The following is a 19,246-nucleotide window of genomic DNA, read 5'->3' on the forward strand; positions in this document are numbered from 1 at the left end:
TCAAGGTCAGATGACACCTGCACGCTAGACATGTACACCTTACAATCATTCCATACAACAAATATATAGTATACCTATTGTATACAATATAAGTAAAACAGACCATAACACAAAAACTGAACTATAACTACTGAACCATGAAAATGAGGTCAAGGTCAGATGACACCTGTCAGTTGGACACCTTATAGTCCTTCAATATACCGAATATAGAAGACCTATTGCTTATAGTATCTAAGATATGGACTTGACCACCAAAACTTAACCTTGTTCACTGATCCATGAAATGAGGTCGAGGTCAAGTGAAAAATGTCTGACAGGGAGGACCTTGTAAGGTACGCACATACCAAATATAGTTATCCTATTACTAATAATAAGAGAGAATTTATCATTACAAAAAATCTTAACTTTTTTCAAGTAATCACTGAACCATGAAAATGAGGTCAAGGACATTGGACATGTGACTGACGGAAACTTCGTAAAATGAGGCATCTATATACAAAGTATGAAGCATCCAGGTCTTCAACCTGCTAAAATATAAAGCTTTTAAGAAGTTAGCTAACACTGCTGCTGCCACCAGATCACTATCCCTGTCGAGCTTTCTGTGACAAAAGTCGCAGGCTCGAAAAAAAAAACTATTGACTAAAATATCCATGAAAGTAAGGTCAAGGTCAGATGAACCTTGTTAGACAGACATGTGAACCTTACAATTATTCTATTCATTGAATAAACATAATGAATTACTTAGTTTCAGAGAAACAAATACCTAATCCCAAAACTGAACATTAATCACTGAACCATGACTTTGTAAGGCTAGGCGATCTCTCATGATGGTAATGATGGACAGCTGTTAAAGTCCTGTGGCAATTAAATGCATATTCAGGACAGGTACATGCATATTAACCCTGCTTTGTGCAATCCACAAGATGAGCAGCAGCAAATACCAATTTTTGAGTCGTTTAGGTTTTAACATGCCAGAGTTCCAACTTGAGGCGAACACACTAATACAAGACCACTGATGTTATTTTATAAAAGACTCCTTAGTTGTAAATGTCTGTGTCATTTGGTCTCTTGTGAAGAGTTGTCTCATTAGGAATCACACCACTTCTTTTTATATGTATACCTAGCAATGAATCCATATACATTTGTACCAAATATAGTTGTCCATATTACACATAAAAATGGGGTAACTAGTCAAATAAAAAGACCATTTGGCATGAAGCTATCCAGCACCTTTAAAGTTTGGACAATAAAGTTTTAAAAAAGACAACCCTGTTAAGTATCCCTAAGTTCTGCTGATGATACACTGCCAAGCCAATGATGATGAAAGACGCCAAGTGATGGAAATATAATTAAATATAAATAAATATAAATAAATATAAATAAATATAAATAAATATAAATAAATATAATTAAAGCATCTGCATGTGTCATACCCTCTACCACAGAAACCTCTTCCCCCTTTACTTGTCATCCAGATACAATTAAGATAAGATGATTTTCCAAATAAATTTTAATTACCAATTATTATGATCCTACATGATACAAAATAACCAAATGAAACCAAACACAATCTGATTCTTTTAAGATGTGTGTAAATATCAAACAAACAGTTACTTGTGATATGCTTTTGATCACGGTTGTAAATTATCTTTAAATAAAAAGGAGGAAAAGGATCTGCATCATGGGTTTGGTATCAGTAGCAAAATATTACAATAATGCAAAATAAATGACAGTACTGAAGATACTATCTATTTTCCTGGTTGTTTTTATTATTGGGGGAAATAATCCTAATGTAATTTCTTAGTCTATATAATTATGTATAAAAGTTTATGAATTAAAATAAAATCATGTAAATTTTTTGATACATGTAATAAATTTTGTAATCATTTAGTGACTATTCTTTGTTTAATATATAAACTTAAGGTTTTCTAGTCCTTACTTAAAGGGGCCTCGAGGGTATAAAAATTTCAGAAAAAAATTAAACATTTGTTTTTCATTACAAAGGAGTATGTTCAGTAAGGTCCTAAAATGGCCCCCTTTTTTAGCGTAAATTTCAAATTCGGATGTATTGAACAATATCACAATAAATTAAAGCTAATATAGTGACTAGATAGGAAATAAGCTATTTTGTTGAAAACTTTACGTTTCTACGTTACATTATGACGTCAAAAGTTGCACTCGTATTGATTTTTCACGAAAAAATCAATGAAAGTAGGTAAATTTCAATAGATTATTGGACAGAAAACAAAGAGCGCATACGTCGACAACAAAGATATTTTGAAATAATGTTTGTGAAGACATTTCACATGTCTTATTTGAATATTAAGTTTGTCGACGCCTGCGCTCTATGTTTCCTGGTCCTGAATTTGGTTGAAATCCAGCTAGTTTTGTCAAATTTCACCAAAATCCTCTATCTTGACCTTTTTGGGATGTAAAAATCAACGTCTTAGACTTAAACTTTGACAAAAACAGTTCTGTTTAACTTTCTCACATGTATTTAAGGCAACTTAAAACCTTTATTGGCTTGTAACTATGAACTTTATAATTGGGGCCAAATATGGCCCTTACCGAACTTACTCCTTTTATTTATTACCTCTTGTAGTTGTTACTTTATCATATGGTACAAAAAACATTCAAAACAATTAATTCGTGTTGGCCCCAGATGACTTTTAAAATGTAAACATCATTGAAAAAGTTCCAAATTATCTCCCTTTGGTGGAAAAATGCCATTTTTTGGCTTTTAAATTGAAATATCTCTTTTAACTCATCGGTGACCTATATTTTTTAATATAATTTCGATATATGCTGTACTTAAACTAAATTATTGTAAAATTTGAGCGATTTCTGTAATAAATTTCTTTTTTTATTTCGATATTACCTTTATTTCTCCTATTAGTTCAACAGAGAAAAAAACACTTTTACAAAGATGTATGCTTCTTTCGAAGGCAGATTGTGAGCGCAAATGAATGGTGACCCCATTTTTTTATTTTATTTTTCTATTAACTAAAAGATAAAGTTCATTTATAGAAAAATATAGAGAAATCCTATATAAATGATTTAGACCTGCGAACCGCCTTAACTTATAAATAAATAATAGAATTCCATATAAAAAAAGAATCCTTAGTTTGTCTCAATTTTTAAAAATGACATCCAAAAACAATACAATTCTTATACAAAGTAAAACTGTGGTAAAAGCTATAATATAAAAATATTAAAACATGCATGTACAAATTATTTTTTGACAATTACTCAACTTATTTACTGGGTAATTAAAACAAACTAAATATCTTGATCTGTGCAAAAATGATTAGATTACTAATGAAATAGCAGAGGTGGGGAAAATTTGGTTGATTATTTTAATAGGAAATCACTGAAGTACCACTGGAGGCCCCTCTAACAATCTGTGAGAACCCCCCCTTTTTTTTCCCCTTTATGAAAATTTCTGGATCCTCCAGTGAACAGATTACATTTCATTCATTCACATTTTTAACCTCTAACTGTTTTAAACTATAGTTTCTTTACTCCTTCCAAATTTCTAAGCTATTTGTTTTTAAAATTAAGAAGTATATTTTTATATTTATTTATGGAACCCAGGAAGGCAGATAACTAGTGTTCAGTTATTATTTTATAGTCTGATTGATGCATTAGGCTGGAATGTGGTATAGTGATTAAGTGTATGATATGTTTGCTCATCCATCTACAACTTTAACCCACAATTATCAAGATTAAATGGGACTTTCCCGATACTTTCAAATAATCTTCAGTCTCTGCCGACATTGTGTACTATTTTTTATAACTTCTTAAGGTTCTCTAATCAAAGAATGGATTTTTTCTTTTCTTATATCTTATTACTCATATTGAAGGATAGGTTAGTTCAGCTGATATCAACATAGATTTAGTAAGAGCAGATTCTCAACTTGCATCCACAAATCTAACAATTTGATCAATCTTCCAAGGACTGCATCAATAGTTGAAGGGTGAAATAGAATGTTTATGAATTTAACAGAGAGTTAAAAGCATAAAAATGTCAGATCTCATTATGAAAATAAATATCTGCATGTAAAAGTATTTTTTTTTAGTTTCCGAACAAACCCAATCATATTAAGGCTTGGTATAACAAGATTTTACAATAATAACAAATAAAATCAGATAAAAACCACTAAAATCAGATAAAATCATATAAAACACAAATGTTGTTATAGCAAACCTTATATATATTTCAAAGCTACAGTGGTAATATACTATTGTCTTGAAGTAGAATATATTAAAAATTTGTATTAATGTCATGACAATTTTGTAATAATGAGATCCAACTTTTTAAGACAAGATTAAAAGCAGGATAAAAACATAATAAAAAAAATTCAAACTAACCTATCCTTCATATGATGAACTCATTGTAGGAGATGCTTCCAAAAGTTAAAACAAAGTAATTAAAAGGTCCATTCTTTCAATTGGGAATCCCAAAATTTCATTATAATAAAACAAAATACACACTGCCATTAGTTACAGAAGATAATCTGAAAGTTTCAATGAAAATCTACCAATAGTTTATAAGCCGTGGATGAGAGATGATGATGGACAAACAGACAGAAAACACTAATCTTCCAATTGCAGAGGCGGTTTAGAGGCCCCCCCTTTTGTGGGAAAAAAATGTTGATTATAAAGGGAATCACTTGGGCTGGCCTGGTCCCCTCTTAGGCAGTCAGTGGAGTAAAACCCACCCCAAACCCAAACATTTTTTATTTGGGGTCAAAAACTTAGTAGTTAAAATATTTAACAGGGGACTAGTTTCATATTCTCTTTGTAGTGTTTGGCCATCAAAATTCTACTATTTTGGATTGTAACCGACAAAATTCATTTCACTAAGCACTTGTAAGGCATACCATAACTTAAAAATATATGTAAACCTATGTACGTCTTGTGGGTACTTTGAGAAACCATATGACATACCTTTGGGACCCCTCAAATAACAATAATTTCAGTTCAATTTTTCATCAATCACAAAACAATAATTGAATGCAAGTAATATAAATTAAAAAAAAATCTATAATTTGAAATTCAATACAGCAATAAAATTACAATTTCAAATTGTTAAAAACTCATTCTGCTTACAAGACTACTGTCTACAGATTGTTCCAATAGAGATAGTAACAGTTCATCCGATTGTTTGCAGGATTATTGTCTGAGGATTTTACCATACAAGGCAGCAACTGTTACACTTTCAACTGAAAAGAAATAAAGTTAAGTTTCAATTATTTTATCAAAATAATCTTAAGGGTATATAATAAAATTCAATTTGAAAAAAAACCATATCAATAAATCTGAAAACTCTTCTTATTTTTGCTACTTCATTTTACTGAAATCTGTCAATACACAAAAATAAATTTTCCAAACTTTACAATTATGAAACTTGACATCAAATACCTGAGCAATAAAGAAAAGAGCTGAAAGAAACTTTTGGATGTTTTATTTTAACTGATTTTGATAAGGAAAGAATGATTCCGCCAGGTGCAAAAAGGTAGTATTTACACTTTTTGGAACATCTCTTGACTTGCCTATAGGGGTATGGATGTGTATTGGCCAAATTTGTATGATGTAAACATGCAATTTTCAGGCATATGTTTTGGGACTTGAACTGTACATTGCACACACCAAAAATTAGACAAAAAGAATAGGCAATTTTTTTTTAATGCGACAAAACGTTATAAAGAACTGATAGAGGAATTAATTGTAGTCTCGGGCCTAATCTTGTTCAGGGCAAGGGAGACAAATCAGTAAATATAAATACACTTCTAAAGTAAAGGTACAACATTTTACATTGACATATAATTAGGATAGATATACAGATATCTAGGGGCATTTAAAATTAGATACATGTATAATAAATTCTCACCTTAAAACAGCTCTAATAACTCCCCAAGCAAGTAACCCCAAGGAAACTTGTGATGCTAACCTGTAAAACAAAGTTCAAGGTCAGTTATTCTCAACTTTCAAAAAATATGTATATCATAATAATTGTTTAAAAGTTCTCAGATAACAAACAAAATTCTGCAAGAAAATAATTGCTATTCAAAATCAAACTAATGGTTATGTTTTTTGCCCTTTGTAAGTTTTTTTTTAATCTCTCCAACACATTCCCGATTTAAATTTTCAATTTTATTAAGTTAGCAAAAAATAAACTTGTATTTCATCATATTGTATAGTATTTCAAACCTTCAAAAAATGTATTGATGTCAAATACTATTCAAATTATTAAAAATAAAAGCTGTAATACCTACCAACATGTTAACAATATCAGATATCCATGTCTTACTCCCAACACCAGGAAAACATTGTAATTTCAACAACCTGAAATAAAAAAAATATTTAAAAGATAAAATTAAGAAGAGAAACATAATAAGGCCTTGTATCATTTCTTATGAATTTGTTATATAATATCTTCAAAATATTGACTTGATACATAAGGTAGAAAACATTTTCATTAAATACAAGTTATAAAAAAATGTTATGAAATGATGCAGATATCTTCAATATCACACAAAAACCCTTAATAAATAAAAAGTTTTAAAACTCTATAATAATATTTTGTGGAACATTTCAACTCACCACAGATTTTTTCCTGGTAAAGCCTCAGACTTGGTTGAAGATATAATTGACCATCTTCCTTAGAGCTGCTATCATAACTGCCAAGGAGGTCCATGTCATCATTATCTTATTGTCCATTTGCTTTCAGAAATAACATTATACATGTATAAAAAAAAAATATTAGATGCACTTTACAGTTTTAACAAAATCAGTTTTTTTGAAAATTTCCCCTCATCAATTGTAGTTACCCACTATTTCTCAAACCCTCCAAATCTATTATCTAAATATAGAGCTCTGCTTACATATTATTTTTTTTATTTACAGAGCTCTAAATAATAGTCATTTTAGCTAGTATACATCTGATATTTAAAGAAAATGTGTACAAAAGTGTGAATATTTAAATAAAAAAAAATATATTCCCTATAAACACTTAGGAAATTTAAAGTATGAGGAATATAACAAGTGAATTACCTCCCCTTGCCTTGAAAATATGACCCTGTCGAGACTCCACATCCTTCCTATATTTAAAAACAATACAAAATATAATATAATTAAAATGAAAAAATAAAACGGTATGTAAAAACTACAACACATTTCAAAAACTAATTTAGTACTTTAACTTTTACCTAAGGGCCTTAGTGGTCTAAGAAGTATTATTGTATCTCTAGCATGTCAAAATGAGGCTGAAAATTCAAACCCAACCTTTAGGTAGGTGTGTTTGACTCAAAGCTTAATTGACTAGAATTGACAGTTCCCTGGGGGAAAGGTTGGTGGGTATCTACTGTTACTTTTAACTTTTTCAACCCATTAAAAATGGCCATCAAGATATTACAAATTGGGCTGAAAGTGGCATTATACACCAAAATTCAATCAATCAATCTTTTTTCACCAATATGTTCCTTTACTCTGCTTCTTGTGAAATAATTGTAATTTGTTTAGCTAAAAGCACTGCAAAAAAATGACAAAAAGTTGTAAAAATATCTAACAATTTAGGAAACTAAAAAAATACAATACATTTTGTTTTTCTTTTTTTTTTTAGATTCTCCATTCTGAACTGACTGGAAGCCTTTGGACTAGACAGACCATTATTAAGTTTACAAGTAAAATTGGTCCGTTTCATTTCATTTTCAAGGTAAAAATGAAATACAGTTACAGGGGGTGGGGAATAACGAATAAGATCCATAAGCACGATAAGAAAAGTAAGAGTAATTTTGAAATTTTAAATACAAGCTCCCAATCTAGTTGAAAATGGAGAATCTTTACACATTTTTTTTTTTGGTGTAAAAAATTACATTTTTTGAAACATATACAAAAAATTTCTGAATAACATTCTTCACTGTTATATCACATAATCAATGTATGCGTCAGCCAGAGTTTCCTGTAAAAGAAATAAACATTCTTAAACAAATGATCAAACCTATATAAAAATTTAAACATCATCTGATACAATTATTAGCAAACAAGGACGAAAAAGTAATCAATGTGTGTCTTGATTAATTTTCGTTATTCTTTTTTATGAATCATTTTGTTGGTTTTCGTGTTTAAAAATTGTTACACATTTTGTCATATTCAGGGTTATTGCTTACTTTAAAACTGGTACTGTAAATTCAAAAATTATGCATGCATCTATTCTTGTGATTTTTTAATAAATGGACAAAAATGTAATATGAATATTACCGATTTCAGAAAAATCTATCTTCAAAGTTATGTATCAGAGATTAGAATAATGAATATGAGTACCTATTGTGATATTCAACCAGTTGTATTATTAAAATTCATAACAATTTTGCTCATTGTTGAATGTCTTACGGTGACTGTAATTTGCTTCTCTTATTGATAGTTGTGTAGTTGGCAATCTTATAACCTTTCTTTATTCTTATATACCCTTATGATTACCGGTATAATTAAAAACTTTTAATTTGAAAAACATTTTAAAAATGTTAGATCTACATGTGTACATAATAAAATCCATGGTGCATTTACATACTCTTGGATGAATAGTTCAATTTATTTTTTAGTTCTTACCATAAAATTCAGCTCCAATGGCCCTTTCCCAGCTTCAATCCTTACAGACAAGCTGTAGTGCTAACCTGAAATATAAAATGCTTAGTCAATCAAAATTGTTTTAAAGGATCACTTCTGGAATACTCTATCTACATTAGAGGTATATAAAATGGGTAAAATATATAATAATAGACATCAAACTAACAACCCAATTCAATCCTATAAGGGGTAAGGTTTAAAAAAGCTAAAGTTGGCCACAAGATTTTAATCTTTTTTGATTCAGGCCCAAAAACTACAAATTTGATATGTACATTGTTGTGGTATCATTATTGATACAAAATAACCACATCATCTTTTTGGCACCTCACAATATAAACTACTAAGTTATGACCCGTTGATTATGCAATTCTGCTGTTTTCGCAAAAGCGCCAATGAAGGCCCAATTTTTCACAATTCAGAACTTTTTTTTAGCATAATTCACTTTCCCTGATCCAGAAATAGTTTATTTCTTGTAATTTAAATATTACCCTTAGCACCATTAGTTTATTAAACATTTTGGACATAAGGTATTCTTAAAGGTTTTAGGTCAGAAAATCCATAAAATCATCGCATTTTGATGATAACTACCAATATAGTTAATTATAGTCTACAATGTATTATAAAGAAGCGATTTATTTTATGTTGCATTAAGTCTTTTGAAAGATATCCATTGAAGAAAGATCATATCATAGGGAACATATTTACTAAGTTTATAGTTGGTTGGACTTCATCAAAAACTACTTCGACAAAAACTTTAACCTGAAGCGGGACAGACGGACGAACGGACAAACAGACTTGAAAACATAATTCCCATTAATGGGGCATAAAAATTTGTTGTTGAAAGTAAAAACTTTAACCTGAAGCCGTACAGTAGGACGGAAGAACGGACTAACAAAATAAAAAAACATAATTCCCATAAATGGGGCATACAAAATTATTGTTGAAAGTGAAAGTAGTGATTTGGCCAAAATGAAGATAGTGTAGAGATTAGAGGGAGGCAAGACTTATTCGGGACGTCAGGATCGGGTGTTTTTAGCTTGGGATTTCGGGATTGATCTTTACGGGATGCGGGAATTATTTTTTTTAAATTTCGGGATGTGGGGATATGAATTTCGTTAAAATACGTACCTCAGGATTTCATGTTTTTAACCCGGGGATTTTCGGATCAGGGCCCCTCAAACCACCCCTCAAATGAGCCTTAGTCATTTATACGAGATTCAAATCCTACCATTGGTATGTTAATAGGGTTCTCAAAAGGAAAAGCACTGATGGATTGTCCTAGAAGCACATTTTATTAGAATAATAAAATAAATGCTCTATAAGCAGTTTCATTTATTTCATGTTTGAAGCAGTGCTAATTTTAATTTAATTTGACTTACCAAACAAAATGCATGGTAGCAAAGGGGAAGAATAATTGTGGTATAATGCCAGAAACATGAAAAATAATTGAATTTAACAGAAAGGAAACATATAATGGACTTTGAAAAAAGGGAAAGGGCTTTTGATACCTTATATGAAATTCTCCAGTCATAATATCTTTTACAGAAATTCATCGTACAACAGTTTACAAGCTGTATATGCCCGCGATTTCGCGGGTGTGTTCTAGTAAACCTTAACCCTAAAGTCAGTATTTATTTCCAAATAATATTATTCATAGAACTATTTTCTTTTAAACAGGATTAATATTACTGGTACCTACCTACATATTAGCTGTATTAGACCACCAAGTCTTATTCCCACACCATGAAAACACGCCACAGAAAGTATCTAAAAAGAAATTAATACATTTATTAACTTTACAAACAAATTTATATGTCAACCTAAAGATTACTCTGTTGTTAAATTAAATTAAATTAGATTAAAGTTGTTCTGATTTCTTACTTTATGTACCAATAGTTTAACATTCACATATTTTGTAATATTTATATAAAAGATTGAAAAACAAACAAAAATAGTCAAAGGTTTATGATTTGAATTCTGCACTCAACTACTTTGAATAATGAAAATGAGTTGTCTCCCATTGAATAAACAAATCTTGCTGTTAAACTAGTCTCCCCTTGAAAGTTGATTCCTATCTCAGGATTTACTCTTGTTATTGTAATAGAAATTCTTGTTAATGTACCTGCTATCTCAAAATATTAAACTTGTAAATAAATTCTTCAAAGATTTTCAAGCAGAAAATAAAGATGAATATGTACTTTTTAACAATTATACACTCGATTTCTAGAAAATGTATAGAAATTGTTTGACTTCAATAAACTTGCCTTTTCAATTTCATGGTTAAGCCTCAGACTTGGTTGAAGATTTTATTGACCATCTTCCTTTGAGCTGCTCTCCTGGCTGCCAGGGTCGCTGTCATCATTATCTTAATTGCAATCTTTCAGTTGTTGGTCCATTATTTATAGAAATAAATAAAATAATATCAGATGCACTCTCAATCACATATCTTGAAAATTTCACCAAATCAATTCTACCCGTAATGACCCATGATTTCTCCCACCCTCAAAACTATTATCTAGACCTCTGTTTACATTTTTTTATTTACAGAACTCTGAATAACAGTCAATATACATTTTTTTGTATTAGCTAGTATGCATCTGATATCAAAGCAAAAACAAATGTGAAAATCAATGAGGAGTTAAACAGTGGAATTTATTACCTCCCAATGCCAAATAAAAATCACCTGTTGGAACTCCACATCATTGCTATAATAATAACAAAAATACAAAATGGTAGAGCTATAATTAAAAATAAATAATTTGATATAAAATATTCAAACATTTACAAAAAATATTTAGCACCTTGGTGGTTCTCTCCCATTACTTTCTCAACCATTAAAATAATGGTCACCTAGATATAATCAATATTGTTGAAAGTGGTGAGTAACACTTAAAGGATGTTTCTTTACTATGATTATTTTGAAATAATTTGTATGAGCTAAAAAAAACAATGCTAAAAATAACAAAACATTGGAAAAATATTTATATCATACAAATAAGAAAAATAAAAAATACATTTTTTTTTTTTTTTTTTTTTTTTTAGATTCTCCATTCTTAACCTACTGGAAATGTTTTGAATACACATGGACCATTATTAAGATAGTCTCAAGTAGGTCTACAAGTTATATTGTAAAATTCTGAAGTATCAATTTAGCATACAACTTCCAGTCTTGCTGAAAATGGAGAATCTTTACATTGTTTTTTTTTTTGTGATAAAAATTATAAACATTTTTTCAAACATACACAAAAATAGTCTGTATTACATTCTTTTTTTATTCAGTTGTATTGCACAATAATTTCCTGCAGCCACAGTTGAAGTCACCTGAAAAAGAAATATGCATTCTAATATCTGTCAGAACAATATTCAATGCAAAGGAATCAGTAACTGGTTATTGCATTGATGATGCATAGAAAATTGATTTACTTTGTTTTAAAGTGAGTCTTCTTTAGCAAACAAGGGATGACAAGTAGTTGGTTGTTATCCAACATATTTGTTATTATTTCATTGTTTCATAATAAATCTAGCTGTTGGTTTTCTTGTTTGAATTGTTTCACATTTTTTCATGTTGCCTACTTTCTGTTTCATAGTTAATTGTAAAGTATATGTTTTGCTCATTGTTGTAGGCCATACAGTGACCATTACATCCATGTCATTTGGTCTTTGGGAGAGTTATTTCATTGATGGAAATATTCCGAACCCCAATTGGATAAAAAAAAAAAAAAAGGTCCTACAGATGATACGAAATTTTCTAAATCAAGAGTTTCCCAATACATTATAGTGTTACATGTTGAAAAAAAAATTGATTACCAGCATCGAAAAACAAGAGGCTCTAAAGAGCCTGTGTCGCTCACCTTGGTCTATGTGAATATTAAAGGAAGCAGATGGATTCATGACAAAATTGTGTTTTGGTGATGGTGATGTGTTTGTACATCTTACTTTACTGACCATTCTTGCTGCTTAAAATTATCTCTATCTATAATGAACTTGGCCCATTAGTTTCAGTGGAAAATGTTTGTAAAAATTTACAAATTTTATGAAAATTGTTAAAAATTGACTATAAAGACCAATAACTCCTAAGGGGGTCAATTGACCATTTCGGTCATGTTGACTTATTTGTAAATCTTAATACTTTGCTGAACATTATTGTTGTTTACAGTTTATCTCTATCAATAATAATATTCAAGATAATGACCAAAAACAGCAAAATTTCCTTAAAACTAACAATTCAGGGTCAGCAACCCAACAACAGGTTGTCCAATTCATCTAAAAATTTCAGAGCAGATAAATGTTGACCTGATAAACAATTTTACCTCATGTCAGATTTGCTCTAAATGCTTTGGGTTTTGAGTTATAAGCCAAAAACTGCATTTTACCCCATGTTCTATTTTTAGCCATGGCGGCCATCTTGGTTGGATGGCGGGGTCACCGGACACATTTTTCAAACTACTAACCCCAAAAGATTATTGTGGCTAAGTTTGAATTAATTTGGCCCAGTAGTTTCAGAGGAGAAGATTTTTGTAAAAGATTACTAAGATTTACGAAAAATGGTTAAAAATTGACTATAAAGGGCAATAACTCCTAAAGGGGTCAACTGACCATTTCAGTCATGTTGACTTATTTGTAAATCTTACTTTGCTGAACATTATTGCTGTTTATAGTTTATCTCTATCTATAATAATATTCAAGATAATAAGCAAAAAGAGCAAAATTTCCTTAAAATTACTAATTCAGGGCCAGCAACCCAACAACGGGTTGTCCGATTCATCTGAAAATTTCAGGGCAGATAGATCTTGAACTGATAAACAATTTTACTTCATGTCAGATTTGCTCTAAATGCTTTGGGTTTTGAGTTATAAGCCAAAAACTGCATTTTACCCCATGTTCTATTTTTAGCCATGGTGGCCATCTTGGTTTGATGGCCGGGTCACCGGACACATTTTTCAAACTACTAACCCAAAAGATGATTGTGGCCAAGTTTCGATTAATTTGGCCCAGTAGTTTCAGAGGAGAAGATTTTTATAAAATATTACTAAGATTTACGAAAAATGGTTAAAAATTGACTATAAAGGGCAATAACTCCTAAAGGGGTCAACTGACCATTTCAGTCCTGTTGACTTATTTGTAAATCTTACTTTGCTGAACATTATTGCTGTTTACTGTTTATCTCTATCTATAATAATATTCAAGATAATAACCAAAAACCAGCAAAATTTCCTTAAAATTACTAATTCAGGGCCAGCAACCCAACAACGGGTTATCTGATTCATCTGAAAATTTCAGGGCAGATAGATCTTCACCTGTTTAACAATTCTACCCCATGTCAGATTTGCTCTAAATGCTTTAGTTTTTGAGTTATAGGCCAAAAACTGCATTTTACCCCTATGTTCTATTTTTAGCCATGGCGGCCATCTTGGATGGTTGGCCGGGTCACCGGACACATTTTTTAAACTAGATACCCCAATGATGATTGTGGCCAAGTTTGGTTTAATTTGGCCTAGTAGTTTTAGAGGAGAAGATTTTTGTAAAAGTTAACGACGGACGACGGACGACGGACGCCAAGTGATGAGAAAAGCTCACTTGGCCTTTTAGGCCAGGTGAGCTAAAAACCGGAATAAAACGTTTGCAAGGAAAAATTACTGGCTCAGATAAATTAACAAAATACCCCCCCCCCCCCCCCCCCCTTTTTAAGTTAAGTGGTTGCTTCTTTATGTAATTACACCTTATGTAAGAATCCGGGGTTTTGATTGGTTAATAGCCAGTGTATTTTTCACCAATTTACTGTTATCAAATGAATATCGTTCATTTTTAACGCCGCCGGGGTATTTGCTAAAAGGATATGCCTTTTTTACCCTCTCTGCCGTGGTATTTGCCAAAAAATACTCTATCCGACTGGACGCTTGTAACGTCACGATCATCAATGCGTTTTAGTACATTAACATTCGGTGTAATTAAACAGATATATCATGTTATTGAGGGGTATTTGCGAAAAATACCAGTCGAGAGAATGTTAAATTTCACGAGCCGTAAGGCGAGGGAAATTCATTCTCAAGACTGGTATTTTTCGCAAATACCCCTCCTTAACATGATATATCTGTTCAAAAGCCATTTTGATGATTTGCAGTAGTTTAAAAATAATAAAGATGTCTCGATTAAGCATTAGAAAACGTAGGCTACAGCAGCGTGCTTACAGGCAAAGAATGTATATTTTTATTCTCATTAAGCCATTGCACTACATCGGAACAGAGATTGAAGGAGAAGAAGGAATGATATATTAGGGATCACTATATTTCTATCTTTTCTGTTTGTTTCAAATGTATTTCTTCTCCAAGGAGTATTTGGCAAAGGGAGGGGGGGTAATGTTTTTTTTTTAGTTTTAAGGGTAATTTAATGGATCCGAGATACATGTATTAGACAAACAATACATTTACCTCACTCTTTTTAATTAATGCATTTATGAGTGAATCGTTGTTTGAGTATAGACCAGTGGTAAACATTTCTGTGCAAGTCAAGTCGATTCGGAAAGACCTTAATTTTCAAATGAATTATGTGTTCGGCAATGATGCTGCCTTGAGTCTTGATAAGGGCTTAATATATAAAGCTACATTAAGTTTAAAAAAACCAAATAAATACATCAAGTTTAGACAAATAGTTCTGTAAAGAACTTTATTAATAATTGTTATAAATATCAATTTTATTCAAAAACTGTTTCTTCCTTAAATATACACGGTGAAACTAATGTTTTAAATGCCTAGTTTTGTGTACACTTAATCTACACAAGGCCTACATCGAGTATCGGCTGCATGTAGACAAAACATGTTTTACACTACATGTAAACATTGAATTTTATCAATGGGAACGTAATTTTGTTTAGTTTACGTGTGAGTTACACTTACACAACACAGAGTTTAGGTCAATATGAACACGGCCTAATACTTCTTAGCATAATGAAGAACTAGGTTTGTACAAGCTCTTTGCTGAATAATTCATTAATTTATGTACTGGTTCTTACCATAAAAGCCAGCTCCAATGCCCATTCCCAACTTCAATCCTTACAGACAAGCTGTGAAGCTAATCTGAAATATAAAATGTTGTCATATTATTAATAAAATGGTTTAAAAGGATCACTTGTTACTGTATTAAAATTAAAAAGAAATGGGGTATATTCATGTACTAGATGTTGAGAACATACTGACTAGACAGCATTCTAACAACATAACAAACCAATTATAATCTTGTTAGATCCTTCAATTTACACTATAACGTAACGGTACCCAAATTGCACCCATTAAGCCAAAATAGTAAAAATAATCTTACAAGATTTCCTAGAGACCGTAAACAATTTGTATTTTTATGATTTGATACTATGCACATTTTTCAACATAGGAAAAACTATTTAGATATGCACAAAACGTTCACAGTATTTATCAACAGGAGAAGTGTTTACTGAAAAAGCAAAATGTACTGAAACGTTGCCATGCGACGTCATCAAAACGTCATCTTTTTAAAATGATCAAATACAATATGTTACAAGTATTCATTTAAAAAAAAAATAAAGAGTAAGCATGGATTAATATCCAATTGTTCAAAATATTTGAAGAAATTAAACAAAAGCTCTGTTATTAGAATTTTGACAGTGCGAATTTAAGCATGGATGCAATTTGGGTACTCCTCATTTCAGAATCATTGATGGTTTGGACTTTGGAGGTCAGTTTAGACCAATTTTTCTATGATTCCATATGGATTAACAATCAAATTGGTGTACCTATATAATAAAGAAGGATACGGCTACGAAATAAACAAAGAATGGAAATTTTTGCCTTTATCATAAAAAAAACGTAGGTGAAAAAACTGTCAAAATAGGTGCAATTTGGGTACCGTCATGTTACATTGTATTTGTACCGATATCAAAAGAGAGGGTAGAAATGAATAACAGAAATTTATTGTTTGATTATTTCATGGCAAGGAAAGTAAAAAATGGATCTAATTATTTGTATACATGTACTACATTTATCTTTTTTTTCTTTCTTCTTTTCGAAACTGTATACTGGTACCTACCTATATATTAGCTGTATAAGACCACCAAGTCTTATTCCCACACCATGAAATCATCTCACAGATGGAACCTATATATAAAAATTGACAATTTATATACTTTACTTATTTCCATTTCCCCTACATTTACCAATATTGTTTGGATTTCTGACTACGTGTACACAAAAGTATAACATCAATAACTGTAAAATCAATGTCAAAGATGAAAAATTACAAAAAAGTCTTATAAATTTACTTATTGAATTTCAACTTCAAAAATAAGGGTTTAAGCATATTTTATTGTTCATAAAGGTAAATCCTCTGCACATTTTACAATGAGTTATCTCCCATTGACAGGCAAAAAATAACATTTTACGTTAGCAACATCACTTTCTCCACTGTAACTGCATTGTATGCTCTAAATATACACTTTATCAAATAATGTATAGAATGTATAGAACTTGTTTAACTTAATTAAACTTGCCTTCTTATTTTCTTGGTAAAGCCTCAGACTTGGTTGAAGATTTATTTAACCATCTTCCTTGGAGCTGCTACCATGGTTACTTTTTCATGCTTTTCAACATAATTCTTTGTGCTGGTCAGTTCACTGAATCCACTTAACGAAATGTCCTTTCCATTGTATTTAATCAAGTGTACAATTGTCCCAAGAATGTTCCAAAGCATCTCACAATATTTTCTTTTTCCATTCATGGCAGTTGAAGTAATTCTCAATATAATATACAAAGAATATTTTTAATTCATACATAAAATACAGTAAAAATACCAGGTGTGCTTTTTAAATTGGTAACCTGTATTTTCTTTTATTTAGAGAGCTCTATATAATAGCTCTTATATTAGTTTGGAGACATCTGATATGTAAAGTTTAAGACCTAAAAAAAGAGGTAATAAAAAAAAAACAGAATAGTAATTGACTACCGGTAACACCTATAAATCACAAACATTTTCTAATACTTTGGAGCATAGTTTAATAAAATATCCCTTCTTTTAAGTTTATCATCATGCACATCATAAGCATGAAAATTATACTCCAAAAATTGATCATAGCCTGAAGTAGCTCAGTTGTGCAAATTCATATTTTCCTTTAACAATGGAGAATGATCTTTTAAATACTGAAATTTAAATACGGCATATGGAATTTTAAAAGGTCAAAAATTGGTGATGTCAATCAATCTTAATCAATTTGCATGCTCATTATGAGAGTTCTAAAGATATGAGTTCGAAACAAAAATTGTTACCTTCTTAAAAGATTTTAGATAAAAAGCTCCCAAAATTTTCAAGAAAAATTTGAAAAATTATAAACATTTCAAACTGCAGTTAAGTTTAATTTATAATTAAACAAAACTGGTACCGTCTGTAAATTCTAGAAAAGTGGGGAAAATTCCTCAAACAATTTCATACTAGGAGTTACACAACTTCAACATGAGTGCAATCTTTCATTGAAGTTTTGATGGTACAAGAAACACTGAAAATATAAAATACAAATTTATTAAATGCAAAATAGTGGTATGAAGTAGCAAATCATTTTAGGACCAAATTTAGAAAGAAAAATTGTGAACTAAAGAAATGGTAAAAAAATGCTGATTCTTTAGAATAAAAAAAACAATTGTCCAAATTCAAATTGCATGTGATAAAAATCATTAAATTTTAAACTTTGATAACTGAAGATCCAAAATTTACAATTCAAAAGAAACATTTTTGTTCCCAAATCAAGTTTGATACATGTATCATATTAATTGTAGGTGATGTCAAAAAAAAAAATTCTTAACATTTTGCTTAAGACTGCTTCCAAAACCCTCTGTTTGAAAAGAAGAGAAATCACTGATATCTTGACATTAATAGAGATGGACTAGCACAAGGTAACTCTTGGAATGACTGGTTCCTTCAATGGAGGATAAGTCAGAACTAGCTCCAGTCAATACACAGACAGGAAACAGCTCTTTTTGGCCATTTGTAGAGGAAACAAATCCCATGTAATAACGTAAATAGTTATTTCCATCTTCAAATGATAAAAAAACAATTATCTAAACCCTAAGCCATTTTTAAAGAGAGGGGGCTCCCATCCAGGATAAAAGGCAGGGTTCAAACTAGTTTATGTTCTGATTCAATTGCATTGATCATCAAAAAAATTGTAAGGGTTCCCCAGAACCCAGTGTCTGAGATTCACTGTAGCAATCCCTAGTCATTTTCTTATCTTTTGATTGTAAGAAGCTTCTGTCCAAGTTTGGTAAAAATCCAGGATAGCTTATGAATCTAATAAATGTTTTAAAAACTTTAACTTCAGATTGTATTTAAGGTTAACTAAGTCCATTTATAAGTAAAATACGGAAAAACAGGAACAAAGTTTTAAATAATTTTTCTTCTAGATACTAGCTTTTGATCGTAAACAAGCTTCTGTCCAAGTTTGTTACAAATCCCGAATATTTTAAGAAGTTATTAAAATTTTAAAAACTTTAACCACAGAGTGAATGTATTGTATCCTGGCATTTATAAGTAAAATATGGAAAAATTAATTTGTTTTATTTACCAAATTTACTTTTGGATACTAACTTATGATTATAAACAAGCT

The 19,246-nt window shown here is 30.5% G+C and overlaps 2 long non-coding RNA genes across 2 annotated transcripts; both read right to left on the reverse strand.

The window, feature by feature from the left end:
- Positions 1 to 5,082: 5,082 nt before the first annotated feature.
- On the reverse strand, positions 5,083 to 10,397 carry LOC139528227 (uncharacterized). Its single transcript, XR_011665549.1, has 6 exons — positions 10,328 to 10,397; positions 8,611 to 8,675; positions 6,607 to 7,963; positions 6,279 to 6,348; positions 5,894 to 5,953; positions 5,083 to 5,225 (listed from the first exon to the last, which is right to left on the reverse strand). It is a non-coding gene; the product is annotated as an uncharacterized lncRNA (long non-coding RNA).
- Positions 10,398 to 10,897: 500 nt separating this feature from the next.
- Positions 10,898 to 18,309, reverse strand: LOC139528228 (uncharacterized). The gene is made up of 4 exons (XR_011665550.1): positions 17,144 to 18,309; positions 16,684 to 16,751; positions 15,638 to 15,701; positions 10,898 to 11,949 (listed from the first exon to the last, which is right to left on the reverse strand). It is a non-coding gene; the product is annotated as an uncharacterized lncRNA (long non-coding RNA).
- Positions 18,310 to 19,246: the final 937 nt, after the last annotated feature.

The sequence above is a fragment of the Mytilus edulis genome, chromosome 6, assembly GCF_963676685.1.
Source record: "Mytilus edulis chromosome 6, xbMytEdul2.2, whole genome shotgun sequence".
NCBI lineage: Eukaryota > Metazoa > Mollusca > Bivalvia > Mytilida > Mytilidae > Mytilus > Mytilus edulis.